Source organism: Myotis daubentonii, chromosome 11, assembly GCF_963259705.1.
Source record: "Myotis daubentonii chromosome 11, mMyoDau2.1, whole genome shotgun sequence".
In the NCBI taxonomy this organism is placed as follows: domain Eukaryota; kingdom Metazoa; phylum Chordata; class Mammalia; order Chiroptera; family Vespertilionidae; genus Myotis; species Myotis daubentonii.
The window spans coordinates 44,679,875-44,685,874 of record NC_081850.1 but is presented as its reverse complement, the minus strand read 5'-3'; the positions used below and the strand labels follow the sequence as shown (position 1 = coordinate 44,685,874).

The following is a 6,000-nucleotide window of genomic DNA, read 5'->3' as shown; positions in this document are numbered from 1 at the left end:
ATGATTATTTTTTTCTTCTCTTAATTTTCTGGTGGAAAAGTAAATTGTACAACCACTTAAGAAAATGTTTTGACAGTTTCTCACAAAGTTAAATACACATGTGATCTATAAATGCACAATTCCACATCTAGGTATTTACCCAAGAGTAATGTAACTATATGTCAAAAAATACTGGTTTATTATTTTATTATAATAATTTTAATGTTTATTATTCATAATTCATAACAGCTAAACACTGGAAATGATCCAAATGTTTCCCTGCGGGGAAAAAACAAATCATGATATATTCATACAAAGAACACTATTCAACAGTAAAAAAGAATGAGTTACTGACAAACAACGTAGATAAATCTCAAAAACATTATGATAAGTGAAAGAAGGTAGATTCAAAAGAGTGCATACCATATAATCCCCGTTATATTAATTTCCAAAACAAGAAAAACTGGTCTATGAAAGTGGGAATCAGAAAACTAAGTGCTGCGAGTTGGGAATGACTGGAACTGGGCAGAAGGGTACGTTCTGAGATGATGGAAGTGTTCTATATCTTGATGGTAGTCATGCAAGTACATATATTTATCAAACCCATCCAACTGTATTCTTAAGACCTGTGCATTTCACTGTATGTAAATTTTACCTGCACTGAGACTCTAACCAACATTGTTCATCCCTCCATACCCTCTTCCCTAACATGTCCATCCAGAAACTGCCCCTCCACCAGAAAGCAGGTTTTCATGGAGTTCTCTGTCTCTCCTCTCTGAAGTGTACCATGTGTTTTAGCTTTATCTCCCTGAAGATGGCAAGTTTCTTGTGGACCTGGATTGCACTTTAGGCACAAATGACAATTCTCAGGGCACACAGGGCATGTGACTTAACTCAACCCCTGAGCAAGGCACCATGCCGAGTGTTAGGGGAGATTCTCAGGGGAGTGAGACACAGATTCAGCCCTTTGAGGCACACTCTTCAATGGATGAGCTAGGCAGGCACACAAGCCATCATGATCCAAAGAAAACTATGAGAAAATGAAGTGTCCTGCATGAACTGGGGATGAAAAATCAGTTCCAACTTGGGATATCCAGAAGTCCCAGCTAACAACGTTTAAATTCATTTAAAAGCTTAAAGAAGAAATAATATTTTCTACTTATTGAATGCTTATTATATGTCAGGCATGGTGCTAAGTACTTATGTACAGCATGCCATTCGATCTTGATAAAAATGCTATGAGATCGGTCCTGTTATTTTTCCATATTATTAATGATAAACTTGGTCTTTGATCATGCAACAAGGCCACATGGCTATTCAGTGTCCAATAAAGCGGATTCAAACCCAGAGACACCTGACTTGGAGACCTGAGCTAATAGCCACTACCCTATCTTATGTAATAAAAGGCTAAGATGCAAATTGTCCCCACGGGCTAGAGTTGGACAGATCAGGAGTTAGATGTGCGCTGACCACCAGGGGGTGGCGCGGAACATGGTGGGCATTGGCGATGCAGCACTGGCAGCAGGTGGCAGTGGAGGTTCTGCTGGCCCCAATGGGCCTCGATGAGAGCGGGATCACACGGGATTGTGAAGCAGGTAAGTGGGCAGCACCAGGCCAACATGGGTGCAAGTCATGGTCCCAATAGCCCCTCTGGTTGCCCCACAGATCGGCCCTGATCACCAGCCAGGCCTAGGGAACCTGCCTGTGCACAAATTTCATGCACCGACCTTTAGTATTAATAGAAAGAGAAGAGGACTAGGGTATTTCACACACAAAGATTTGAAGCAAGTCACAGAAGAAAGTGCACAGAGTGGTAGCATGAGATAATTTATTAGAAAGTTGGAGGTGTAGGACCTTAAAGATCAGGCTCAAATGTTTGGATTTTTTCTACTATGCCATAAGTATACTTGATTGAAAACTCTCCTCTGGTAAGTTTTGTAAGTAGTAAATCAGGAAATCATTTTCTAAAGATATTTAATAACTATTGTTAGGGAACTCAAAATTATGGTTCTTCTGTTGTCTGTGGGAGAGTGCTCTCTCATTTTCATCACATTATGACTTGTTATATCTACACAAAAGTGGCCTCATGAGAGGTCTCTGCTCTGATAAATACATTGTGCTTGGTCCATGTCACTGAGTTTTGTGGTTAAAAAAGGCTAGCATTTATACCATCTCTATAGTATCAGGATAGGTTTCGATAAGTGAGAGAAACTCATCATTTGGAAAAGAAGAAACTCACTCATACTTTAGTGTAGCTTCTAATTCTCTCTCACTCTCAGCCCTGAGAATTTAACTCTTAACTATCCAAACTCCACTACCAAGAGATCAGAAAGCTTTCCCAAAAGGAACTACCCATTCACCAGAGATAATACCACATTATTCAAACATTACCTTAGCTTTGTTTCCCCCTTTGAAGGTTTACAATTGAATTCAACTAGGAGAGAGACAGATAAGCTATTCTCAAGTTCATTCCAGCATTCATCAAAACTATGATAGTAATTGATAAACTAATGCCCAATGTCAGTCATCTATTCAATCATACATAATGCTAAAGTTGAAGGGTATGTCTTATTGAATACTTTAGACCAATCTCCCTATTTAGACATTAATTTGCAAAAAAAAAAAAAAAATATACGCTTTTTTTAAATTCAAAGCTTTGGATACTCTTGTTGACTGAAGTCCTTGAAATGTGCACTGATTACAGTGCCGATGTAATGTACATTACCAGAGAACTCAAGTATTATACAATAACCTGAAATTAGAGAGTTATAAGAGGCTGGTTAATGAAGGTGAAGTAATGCTGAAAGTACTAGCCTTTTATTCTGCACTCAAAAAAATGCATTAGAAAATATGTTTTAAGAGTAGGTCATAGAGAATATAAATGCAAAGTAGAAGAAAGGAAAGAGGAAAAACCATTGGGCTGGGGAAGGAGGAATGGAGAGAGGGAGAGAGGCTGTACCTTGCAAGGCTTTGCATAATTCAAAGAGTGAAGAGGCTTCAGAAAAAAAAGTTCTATTCATGTAGATGTAGTGGCAATGGCTTCCACAATAACCAGTAAGATTCTGCCTGCAATCTCTAAGCAGCAGCATTTGAATTTGAGGACCCATTTATATGAAAATCTTCAATATTGTATTCCTATACCATGCTCTAAGAGGTCAACCCACCCTTTCAACCATCTGCTTAATTTCCAGCAACCTACAATAACCTATCTGAAGCTTATGATTAAACATTTTTTAAATAGAGTAGTTTGGAAAATAAATAAGTAATGAAATCATTTAGAAGGGAAATAAGAGCAAAACATAAGCTAAGGCACGGGGAAATGTGAGTCCGCCAACTTTAGGTCTTATGATCTCAGCTCAGTGCTGAAGGTGGAATGCAAATTTGGTTCTGGCTTCCTAGCTTCTAAAACAAAGATTGAAACAAAGATCAAAAACACAGGTGGTTACAGAAGGGTTTCTTCAACTTTTTGGTCTCAGAATCTCTTTACACTTTAAACTTACTGGAGGATTCAGAGAGCTTTTTGTGTGGGGCTTATGTTACATCTATCCATATTTATCTAGCAATTAAAACTGAAAAAAAATGTTAAAATATTTATGAATTCATTTTATGACAATAAACCTATCATATAGTAACAAATTTATTTATAAAAAGTAACTATTTTCTCAAAAGAATTAGATGATTGGCATTTACATTTTCGCAAATCTTATTAACTTCTGGCTTAAAAGGAGACTGGGATTCTCCTGTCCGCTTCTGCATCCAGTCTGTTGTGATATCACATGTGTGCAGCCCATGGAAAACCCTACTGCACACTCATGAGAGAAGGAGTGCTCAAAAGTCAAATATCATCTTCATGTATTAGGAACATATTTTTCACCTCAGGGATTCCCTGATTAGATCTCAGGGACCCATGGATCCCCAAGATGCATTTTGAGAACCACAAAGTTACAGGAAACACAGGTTCTATCAGACAAAAGCAAAGATTTCTCAAGAGGTGTATGGCCTTTTGAAGAGGGAGTGCTGAGAATTAAACACACACACACATACACACACACACACACACGTTTCCTTGAATCACAGAAGGAGCGACATGTAGTGTACGGCATGCTCAACACCACCCCCATAATAAATCAATAGTGAGTGGTATATGATTAGCCATTCAGAAAGGAGATATACATGCATCCTCTATTTCCCATAATTTATGCCTTCTGGACAAGACATGAGTTAATCAAATCAATGCTTCCTGTAATTGATGTCAAGTGCATTTTGTAATTACATTTTGTGGTCTGTGACTTTTATGAGTTTGCTCCATAAAACAATTAACAACTCCATAAAAATAATACTTTGGACTTTTTTTTTTCACTTAAAGCCTTTAGTTTTATCCCTGTTGTGAAGAAATGATACAATACCACTAAACTTCATGATTTTTCCATACCTGAATAAGAACATTACTTCTCCTCCTTCCAAACTATTCTATTTTAATATACTTTTTATTTATAAATCCTAAATAGACAAGATTGCATAGCAGTTCAGAGAGTAACTTTGGAGTCAGATGCGCCTGCCTTTGAATCCCAACTCTATCCCTTATTTGTTTTGTAACCCTGAGTGCTTGTTTTTTTTTTTTACCTCTTTAAGCCTTAATACTGTCATATGTAAAATAAGAGTAATAGTAGCAGCTACCTTGTTAGGCTATTGTGAGAATTAAATGTAATACAGATAAAACATCAGGACAATTGTTGGCACTTAAAAATTACTGGAAATGTTAGTTATCTTTAACTATAATTATTATGGGACCTCCCCCTGACATCACTCCTCTCCCAAGATCATATTTTGGTTCCACAGTCGGGAGTACACAACGAGCCCGGCTGGCATCGCCGAGAACACAGCCCACCTTCCCTGACTCCAATAACCACAAATATGATGCTGACCTTTTGTGGGGTTTTTAATGTTAGCATCTTGGAGTTATTTCCCAGCTCTGACATGATAGTTCAAGGTGTGATCAATAACTAAGAATCTTTTAAAACACTTTTTAAATCAATGAAGTCATTAAGCATTAGCTTGTTATTAGGGTTTAATTAACTTCAAAGTCACAAGAACTTATTTTCTGAGAAAAGAGTCAGGCACCCAGGCAGACTTGCCTTAAAGATGTATCGAAAAGGTGACATAAAGAATGAACTAGAGTGAGGGGTTGTAGCAGCTAACATTATAGTCTCCCTTGAGCTGTTTCTCTATCCATGGGGGCAGTTAGCATCCTGTTCTTCCAGTCAAGAGTGACAGACAGATAGGGACACAGGTGATTCATAGAACCAGCAAATGTATAAGCCCTTAGACATCAGCTTGTCCATACCTCCACTATAAACTGTCCTGAAAATGTGGGGCCAGGGAAGAAAAATCCATTGGGAATGAGAAGCAACTGCAAAAAGATAGAATGTCTCTTGCCACTGGCCCTGTCATGGCCAGACCTGGCAGTCAGCTTCACTGCATGGAATTGTAAGAACTAGTAGACTCTCAAGACTTGTTTGCTCTTGTTCCTCTCACTAAAAATCATGGTGAGGTCCCAATCCAGCAAATAAACAGAAGCAAAAATCCAGTTTATCACTGGGGATGGGAAGGCATGCGTATGAAGTAAAACCTCTGGAATCTGGAATCTATCACGGAGAAGGGCGGTGGGGGGGACAAACGCAGCTGTAGAAACACATGTGCAGGTCCACATCCATCTCTCCTTCTTACTACCTCCAGGATGTTTCCCTTCTTCACCTGCGTGAGCTAACGGGCAGACAAAGCTGGCTGGAACTCCTAGTGCATCTCGTACTCTGGCAAAGGCATAGGCGGTAAGGCTTCAGCTCCCTTCATAGGCATGGGTTGAATATTTCAGAAGGCGATGCTGCCTTTGTTATTAAGAAGCTGTACATCATCAAAGGAGGCACTGAAAGGCCACATTCCCGCAGGGTTTCACCCTCCTTTCCACGCAATGCCTGAGCAGGCTCGTTTATTCCCATCTTATTTATTTCCCTCTGACACCGA

General features: G+C 38.9%; 1 pseudogene; it reads left to right on the top strand.

The window, feature by feature from the left end:
- Window positions 1-1,531: 1,531 nt before the first annotated feature.
- LOC132211689 (tubulin beta-2A chain-like) overlaps window positions 1,532-6,000 on the top strand; it is a 54,433-nt pseudogene continuing 49,964 nt past the window's right edge.